The sequence below is a fragment of the Myotis brandtii genome, unplaced genomic scaffold (assembly GCF_000412655.1).
Source record: "Myotis brandtii unplaced genomic scaffold, ASM41265v1 scaffold2012, whole genome shotgun sequence".
Taxonomy (NCBI): domain Eukaryota; kingdom Metazoa; phylum Chordata; class Mammalia; order Chiroptera; family Vespertilionidae; genus Myotis; species Myotis brandtii.
In genome coordinates, this window is record NW_005357492.1 from 101,227 (window position 1) to 111,315 (window position 10,089).

Here is a 10,089-nt window from a genome sequence, read left to right on the forward strand (position 1 = left end):
CAAATAAATTTTTGGAGTATTTGTTCTAGATCTGTGAAGTATGTCATTGGTATTATAGAAGGGATTGCATTGTATCCATAGATTGTTTTGGATACTGTGGACATTTTAATGATGTTAATTCTACCAATCCATGAACATGGTATATTCTTTAACTTGTTTGTATCTTCCTCTATCTCTTTTTTCAATGTCCTGTAGTTTTCTGAGTACAGTCTTTTACCTCCTTGGCTAAGTTTATTCCTAAGTATCTTAATTTTTGTTGTTGTTGTTGCAATGGTAAATGGGATTGGTTTTTTAGTTTCTCTTTCTGAGAATTCATTATCAGTGTATAAAAATGCCATCAATTTGATTTCTGGGTGTTAATTTTGCCAATTTGCCAAATTCATTTATTAAATTTAGTAGTTTTTAATGGAATCTTTAGGGTTTTCTATGTACGATATCATGCCATACGTGTATAATGACAGTTTTTACTTCCTCCTTTCCAATTTGGATGCCTTTTATGTTTTCTTGCCTGATCGCTGTGGTTAAGACTTCCAGTATGATGTTGAAAAAGAGTGGTGGAAGTGGAAAACCCTGTCTTGTTCCTGTGCTTAGGGGTAATGGTTTTAGGTTTGGCCCATGGAGAATGATATTAGCTGTAGGTTTGACATATATGGACTTTATTATCCTGATCTATGATCCCTCTATTCCCACTTTGCTGAGAATTTTTACCAAAAATAGGTATTGGATTTAGTTGAATGCTTTTTCTGAATCTATGGATATGATCATGTGATTTTTATCCTTCAATATGTTAATGTGATGTATCATATTGATTTGCAAATACTGGTATTGTACCAGCCTTGCATCCCTGGAATAAATCCCACTTAATCATGGTGTATGATCTTTTTAATAAATTGCTGGATCTGATTTGCTAATATTTTGTTGAGGATTTTAGCATCTATGTTTATCAGGGCTATTGGCCTGTAATCCTCTTTCTTTTTAGTGTCTTTATTTGGTTTGGTAATTAGGATAATGTGGCCTCATAAAAAGGGGTTGGAAATGTTCCTTCCTCTTGGATTTTTTTGAATAGTTTGAGGGAGATAGATGTTAGTTTTTCTTTGAATGCTTGATAAAATGGGGAATGAGACCATCCAGACCAGGGCTTTTATTGCTGAGAGGTGTTTTTGTTTTGTTTTGATTTTTAATTACTTCTTCAATTTCATCAGTTGTTAGTAGCCTATTCAGGTTTTCTGATTCTTCCTGATTTCAGTTTTGAAATATTAGATTTTTCTAGGAATTTATCCATTTCATCTACATTGTCCCACTTGTTGGCATATAGTTGTTGTTCATAGTATTTTCTTACTATCCTTTGTATTTCTGTGGTGTCAGTTGTTACTTCACCATTTTTGTTTCTGATTTTATTTATCTGAGTCCTCTCTCTTTGTTTCTTAATGAGTCTGACTAAAGGAACATTAATCTTATTTATCTTTTCAAAGAACCAGCTCTAGTTTCATTGATCTTTTGTATTGTTTTTGTGTTTAAGACCCTTTCCTGCAATTTCAAGACCATCACAATTTCCTCAGTCTTAATCCATAGTATTATTTTTTCTGCTGTTTTTTAAATCACTGTTTTATGAAAGGACCTTGTATACCAAGCAGCCCCCAAGTGCTGAAGAAGCTGAGAATCCAAAATCAATGAAGACAAGTCCAGCTTGTTGATTTACTGGGAATTTACTTACAAAAGAAGTGTGTGCAGCAGTAGGACAGAAAAATGGATCCCTGTATGGCTCAGCCCCCAGACCATCAATTTTATACACGCCTAAAACAGGGACTTATGTACTCCAAAAGGAATGTAAGGGTGATCTCAGGAGCAAAGGGAACAGGTCCTGGGGCTCTGGCATCAGGGCAGATTAAAAGATAGATAACACCGAGGGCACATTGCCCTAGAAAAAGGGCAAAATGGTGAAGAAAGTTGATTAATGTTAGTTCTGATTATTTCAAAGCCTCAGTGCACATTCCAGAGTTCAAGTGGTAGGGAAGATCACAAGGGTTCAGGTCAATTAGCATTAAAATTAGGTCAGCTTTTTAAGATAAAGTTAGCTTTTTCCACATAATCACTTTATTTTATTTTTTCTTGATTTTAGAAACACTTATTTTGTAGGTATCTCTTTTTTCTTCTTTAAACTCTATTATTAAATCAATTTTTAAAAATCTTTTAGTCTGTGGCCTCATAAAGGTAGAGGTACCCTGACCCATCATATTTATAACCTCAAAGGTTGTTCTTGACTATCACTTTTAAATTTAAAGAACTTAAAACTATTGTTAACACAATTTAATATTGTTATATTAAATATTAGAGGCATGATACATGAAATTTATGCAAAAGTAGGCCTTCCTTCCCCCGGCTCCTGGCACTGGCTTCTCTCTGGCACCCAGGACCCGGGCTTCCCTTGTAGCCCTGGCTTTGTCCAGAAGGTCATCTGGAAGGGCGTCCAGTCTAATTAGCATATTATGCTTTTATTATTATAGATTATCTAAAGAAGAGACACCAACAAAGGATATTTTAACTGCCAGTATATTTCTTCCAGTATATCTGAATGATTATTGTTCATAGAGATACATAAGAAAATATTTTTATGAAATATGTACAATAATAAAATGGCAATAATAAAATGGGACGATACAAATGAAAGAAGGAAACTGATATTGAAGGGGACACTTTAAATAAAATACAATAGCAAACCAAGTATGAAATGGAGTCTATAAAAATATATGAAATTACATTTATATTACATAAAATCCTAGGTTTTATTAAGACACATATAACTTCTGAACATATGCAGTATTTCAAAACTCTATAAAATACTTGTAAGCATACTTTAATCATAACCGGAATATTTTCCACAAATATGTTAAAAGTGTATCTATAGTGAAAGAAAACCTAACTGAAGATTAAAATATTTAAATCCATTTCTCATTATGTAGCTTCATTTAATAAGCTAGATTAGAAAATCAAAGTAATTTTAAAATATAAGCAAAAATAATGATGATATTTATTAAATGTACTGTGCTTATTTATTATATAACATAACATAGAAAGCATCTAATTTTTACCCTAGCCATTTTGGCTAAGTGGATAGAGTGTAGGATAGAGTGTATGGACTAAAAGGTCCTGGGTTCAATTCAGGTCAAGGGCACATGGCCAGGTTGCAGGCTCTATCTCTAGTAGGGGGCATGCAGGAGGCACTCGATCAGTGATTCTCTTTCATCATTGATGCTTCTATCTCTTTCTCCCTCTCCCTTCCTCTCTAAAATCAATAAAAATATATTTTAAAAAAGAAAGCATCTAACTTTCTCTATTTATGGATAGATATACATTCTATTGAGCAAGCATGCTTATTATTATGGCACCTTTAATTTTTCAGAAAAAATTTTAAAATAGTGGAAGGAATCAATTGTTTATTGTTAGATTTTGTTTCTATGGAAAACTTACAGTGAACAGTTAAAGATATCGGGGCAAAGACAACATAATAGACCATCATAGCACAAAGTGAGTGCTTAACACCTACACAACAAGAATGAATGAGAAAATACCTTCTCTAGTACAGTGTTAGACAGGTGGTGTAATAACAAGGAGTGTGCTCTGAGGGAAATAGAAGAGTATAACTTCAAATGGTGAAGAAGAAATGGTGCCTGGGTAGGGGAAAAAATAAAATTGAACTTAATTCTAGAGAATATGTTAGCTGGAATCACATATTAAAGCATGTGCCTGTCATTAAGTGAGGAGGGAAAGATGTGGAGTAAGGTGAGTTCCCTACAGAAACCAAGAAAGGAGAAACTGGGCTCCTCAAAAGACATAGGTAGAAGCAGAAAATCAGACCATCTTCTTCAGAGGGCTGGAGAGGGGAGGAGCTATCATCAGTGCTCTAAGAAAGAAAATACTATAAAGGTCAGCTCTCCTTCAAATATTTCAGATCTCAGCATAAGACATTGTCTGAACCACCACCTAAATTTCATCTCTCTGAAAATAGAGATTCTATCATTAATCTCAAATATCTAGAAATGTGACTGGCACACTTAAGGCATGGCATTATTCAGTGGTTCTCAAACTTCCTAATGCCGCGACCCTTTAATACAGTTCTTCATGTTGTGGTGACCCCCAACCATAACATTATTTTCATTGCTACTGCATAACTATAATTTTACCACTGTTATGAATCGTAATGTAAATATCTGATATGCAGGATGTATTTTCATTGTTTGTGACCCACAGGTTGAGAACCGCTGAATGCATGAAAGAATAGAAAAGATAAGAACTCTTGCAAGAGAAACTCATTTTATACATTTAGAGACCTGGGCATCAGTAGCATGTATAGAGTATGCATTATATAGAGCTAAAATAGTAATAATAACAGAGAAGTGGTTAATATATATGTAGGTGATGCAATTCAACGAGTACTAATTGTCTACCAATTGCAAGACATTATGCTTATTGATATAGATTTAAACAAACAAATTCTCTGTTCTCCATTGCTTACAATCTATACTAATAAAAGGGTAATATGCTAATTAGACTGGATGTCTTTGGGACGACCTTCCGAACATCCTTCTGGACAAAGCCATGGTGGTGGGGCCGAGGCAGCGGTGGTTTGGGGCAATCAGGCCGGCAGGGGAGAGCAGTTAGCAGGATCAGGCCAGTAGGAGAGAGCAGCTAGGGGCAATCAGGCCTGCAGGCAGGTTAGCAGTTAGGAGCCAGTGGTTCCGGATTGAAGAGGGTGCAGGCCAGAGTGAGGGACCACCCCATGCACGAATTTCATGCACCAGGCCTCTAGTACTATATAATAAAAGCCTAATATGCAAATTGTCCCCTCGACCAGGAGTTCTGCTCAACCAGTTACTATGATGCACACTGACCACCAGGGGGAAGATGTTCCAATCAATAGGTTAGTTTGCTGCCAGCACTGGTGGGCTGGAATGGAAAGTGAGGTGTGATGTGAGAGCTGTCGGGAAGCTCCAAGGGTTTGGCCCAAGCCCTGGCAGAGGCGGGTGGGAGTGGGAACCAGGAGGGACCTGGTGGCCCAGGAGGCTGCTATGTGTGATCTGAGAGCCATAGACTGCGCAGCCCTCTGCAGCCTGTGGCGTTCTCAGTGCACAATTTATAATCTTCAGAGCTGCTTCTTTTTATTTGTTAAGTTTCACTAACTACTCCAGGAGAGTGAGTAGCACCATTATGGGGGGACAGGCCGGGAGTGCCTGCCCAAGGTCAAGGGGCGGCCTCGGGTTCCCAGGGATGCAGCAGAGAGGGGTGAGGGACTGAGTCAGAGAAACTGAGTACAAAAATTGAAAGGAAGCGGGAGGCAGAAAGGGGCAGAGGGTGACACCTGTTCAGGGACCTAGAAAAGCTGCTGGGTGGGGGCAGCCTAGGAGAGGAGTTGGTGCCTCTCCCATGGGACAAGCTCCATGTCCTTCTCTCTTCCTCCCTGTGACCTGTCACCCTAGCTCTCCTCTGAGGCCTCGCCTGGTCTACCCCCACCCCCTTGCACACACTGCCTCGCCCACATGTCTTGCCCACCCCATACAGTCCCGCCCTGCACAGCCCCACCCAACCCTGCACAGCCTTTGGGGAGCTCCACCCCTGGAGGAGAAAGAGGGAGGCTGCATACAGGAGGTCACAGGAGGACGGGGAAGAGTAGGGCCCACCAAGTTAGATGGAAGGGAGGGAGGGAGAGACCCCACAGGACTGGGGAAAGAGATGGGCAGGGAAGGAGAGCCATGTGGAAGCATTGCCCTTGGCTGAAGTAGAAATCCTGACCCCATTTTATAGACCCCAGGAGAGTGTGTGTGTGTGTGGCGGGGGGCGAGGGGTGAAGACAAAAGAGGGTGTGAGGGGACTGGATGGATGGAGAGCAGCGACATTTGATTCATGGCCTATTTATTTTTATTTTTGTTAATATATTTTTATTCATTTCAGAGAAGAAGGCAGAGGGAGAGAGAGATAGAAACATCAATGATGAGAGAGAATCAATCTGCTGCCTCCCGCATGCCTCCTACTGGGGATTGAGCCCACAACCCAGGAAAGTGCCCTTGACTGGAATCAAACCCAGGACCCTTCAATCCACAGGCCGTGGCTCTATCCACAGAGCCAAACCATTTAGGACAGCGGTTCTCAACCTGTGGGTCACGACCCCTTTGGGGGTCGAATGACCCTTTCACAGGGGTCACCTAAGACCATCGGAAAACACATATATAATAACATATTGTTTTTGTGCTTAATCACTATGCTTTAATTATGTTCAATTTGTAACAATGAAAATACATCCTGCATATCAGATATTTACATTAGGATTCATAACAGTGGCAAAATTACAGTTATGAAGCAGCAATGAAAATAATTTTATGGTTGGGGGTCACCACAACATGAGGAACTGTATTAAAGGGTCGCGGCATTAGGAAGGTTGAGAAGCACTGATCTAGGGTGACCCATGGCCTGTTTAAAATCACTGCAGTAGGCTGAGCCGGGGTCTTACCACAATGGTGTTACCTGATAATGAGGGTGTCTCTCCTTACGTTGGGGTAACAGAACTGCAGTGAAGTAAAGACACACCCATGGAGCCTGCAAAGGGTTTCCACGCACCCGATGCAATTTACCTCGTGTGGCAGCTGAAGCGGATGAACAGAGCCTTGGAAGAACATGAGGGCTCCAAGACCAGGGGCTGGAGGGAAAGTGTGTGCCGAGCATTCCACACCTGAGTTACAATCTATATATATAAAGGCCTAATATGCTAAGTGTCCGACTGAGCAGTTGACTGACCAGTCACTAGGACATGCACTGACCACCAGGGAGCAGATGCTCCGACCAGTAGGTTAGCTTGCTGATGGGGTCTGGCTGATCAAGACTGGGCGAGATGGGGCCGGACATGCCCTGGAGCCCTGCCATGGTCCCTCCTGAAGTCCCTCCCTGGCCACTGACCCTGATCGGTCCTGATTTCCAGCCAGGCAGAGGGACCCCTCCCATGCATGATTTTCATGCTCCTGGCCTCTAATCTAATATAGAAGATTCAGGTCATTGAAATTAAAAACAAAACAAACAGAAACTACTAAGATGCTATCATTGGCCCCTAGGGATTTCCAGACTAATAGAGGAAAGAGATATAATAATACGATAATTATAATCTACTAGAGGCCTGGTGCACTAAATTTGTGCATGGGGGGGGGGGTTCCCTCAGCCCAGCCTGCACCCTCTCCAATCTGGGACCCCTCGGGGGATGTCTGACTGCCAGTTTAGGCCCTATCCCAGGGATCGGCCTGTTCAGAGGCAGCCATCTTGTGAGGGTGTGAGGGTTAATTTGCATATTACCTCTTTATTCTACAGGATTATGATACTAGCAAACCTATGGCATAGAAAATGTTCAAAAATTTGGGGTGATTGAATCAGTAAAGACTTTCAACTTTCTATGGAAACACACAAAATAATTAAAATTTATGTATACTAGTAAAAGGTTTAGCTTGAGCTCTTGGTGGCTAGTAGAATAAAGAAAAAGACCATGTTTGTAGAGAAGTCACTGCTGTGGGATTCATATTAGGGTATTTGAGGTTGTTAGTATAAGACAATTTTAACATAGATTAAGAGTTGGATACAGAAACAGGATTCTGGCAAACAAAAACATTTAAGGGGCCAACAAGAGTGAAGTAAGAAGAGAACCAAAGAACAGATGGTTTCTAGGACTAAATTGTTAACAATGCCATCATTTATAAAATGACATAACTAGGCAGATTATACCAAGTGCTCTAGAAATACAGACAAGTGTTATAGAGGAATTAAAGATAAAATGTTTTGGATTAAGAATACTCAGCAAGCTTATAGTAAAATTGATAATGGGCAAATTACAAATTCATATAAAAGCAAGACTGAGTAGGAAGAAAATGAGAGAATTTACCAGTTACAGAAATTTAAAACAATTTTATAGACAAGAAATCTAAGACACTGTGGTATATGTTCGTATCAATAAAGATATAAACTGCCCTCTGATAAGAGTATAACCCAGTACATAACTTATTTTTTTTGAATATGTCACTGTGTTTTTATGGAACCTTTCTATAATTATCTTTTTAATAATATAGTCCAGGGATTTTTTTTAGATAAGTATTGTGACAATTATCAAGAGTAAATAAAATTATAGAAACCGGGAATTCAGTAAGTGATGGCTTACAGTATTATGTCCACATCAGTGGAAATTATTTTTATAAAAAAAAGTATTGATGCATCCCAACTTGTCAGAATTACAGCCTCTGAGTTCTAACATAAAATTTATATTTGTGTTTTTTGTTTGTTTTGTTTTGTTTTTGCTATTGAGAACTACCTTTTTTGCCAGGATAATTTTATATTATTTGGTCCATCTCGCAGTTCTGATAAAACATCATGTTATTTTCTTGGAGTCAAGACTTCCTTTTAGATTCTCCCACAGGTCTCTAAGTGACAGCTTTGTAAAGGCACTTGTTCCCTCCACAGCTGCATGGCAGCTCTGAGGCACATTTTGCACCTCTATTCCTCCTCTTGCCATTGTTCCAAACAACCTTACTAGCTGAGCAAATGATGAAGGTTGTGGGGCCCTCTGGGAACCCAAGAGGCTGAGGGGAAAGGCCAGACTGGAAGAAATATAAACTGATGATGTTTACGAAGTCTCTTTCAAATGGCAGGTTTTTGATCTTGTGATTCTTATTATATCTGGATGAAGCCTCTGGAGTATCGGCAGAAGCCAGCTTCCTTTACAGGTAGAAACTCCATTGAGGAGAAACTCTGGCACATACTAATTAAAATATGACTGAAGCTTCCCTTTCCCTCTCTCTGTTTAGATTTGATGGCATTTTGTTTGTTTGTTTTTCCAAAAGCGGATTCTAATAGTCAAAGAACTATGGTTTAATAATCTGAAAAAAAACTTCATTAAAATGTATTGATTAACACAGTCATATTATCTATAATGTAGACAATTTGTAAGAGACAGAAGCATTTTGGAGGTTGCAGTTTGGCATGAAAAGCATCAGAGATCTCAATCTTGAAGAGTAATCTCAAGTTCATTTTTCCACTTGCTTTGATCAGTTTTCAATGTGAAGGTAAATCTTTCGAAGCTGCTAATTCTCATTCAAAGTGCAGAGGGAATTTAAATCACATGCGTAAGTGTGTGTAATAGCATCCATGGTTATTTCACAGTAATTTAGAAGGCCACTTTCAGGATGAGTGGCTCATTCTAACTATCATCACAGAAAACCTGTAAAAAAGGAGGACTGCTCTTTGCATTTTAAACTTCAGAGGTGCTGCTCAGATTTTAACAGTTTTTAGGGGAAGAGTATTATTGCAGCTAGGCATTGAAAGAGACAAAATGAAAAAAATATAAATAAGGGGTAATGAAAAATTCAGTAAAAAGTATTCCATATTGCCTCTTTATTGTATTTGCTACATTCCCTGCTGTTAGCCAGATGACATCATCTAAGTTATTTTCAAAGACATGAAATTTTAGTATGTAAATTGTGATATAGAAAATATATTGCTTCAGAACAAGGAATTTTCTTGCAGGCAAAAAAAGTGTCTAGGCAATTTATGGTAGAATATTTTACGGCACTATATAATCTGTACATGTTCACTTGTCTCTGTAAAAATATAAAAAGAAAAAAGAAAGGGGCAGAAAGAAAGGGCAGAATAAAGATAGAAGGAAAACTGGTTGTTAAGAAACAGAAAAATACTAAGGGTAGGAAGGAAAGAAAATGGGAAAAGGAGAGAAATGGAAAGAAAAGAGATAAGGATAACAAAGGAGTGACTGTTGAGTTGAATGGCAGAACTCTTGGATTGCAAGCATAAGAAAACACTTTAATAAGACTAAGCTCTGGCCGGTTTGGCTCAGTGGATAGAGCATCGGCCTGCGGACTGAACCTGAAGGGTCCCAGGTTCAATTCCGGTCAAGGGCATGTACCTTGGTTGCAGGCACAGCCCCAGTAGGGGGCGTGCAGGAGGCAGCTGATAATGTTTCTAACTCTCTATCCCTCTCCCTTCCTCTCTGTAAAGAATCAATAAAATATGTTTGTTTGTTTTTTTAAAAAAAAGACTAAAAGAATATGTAAA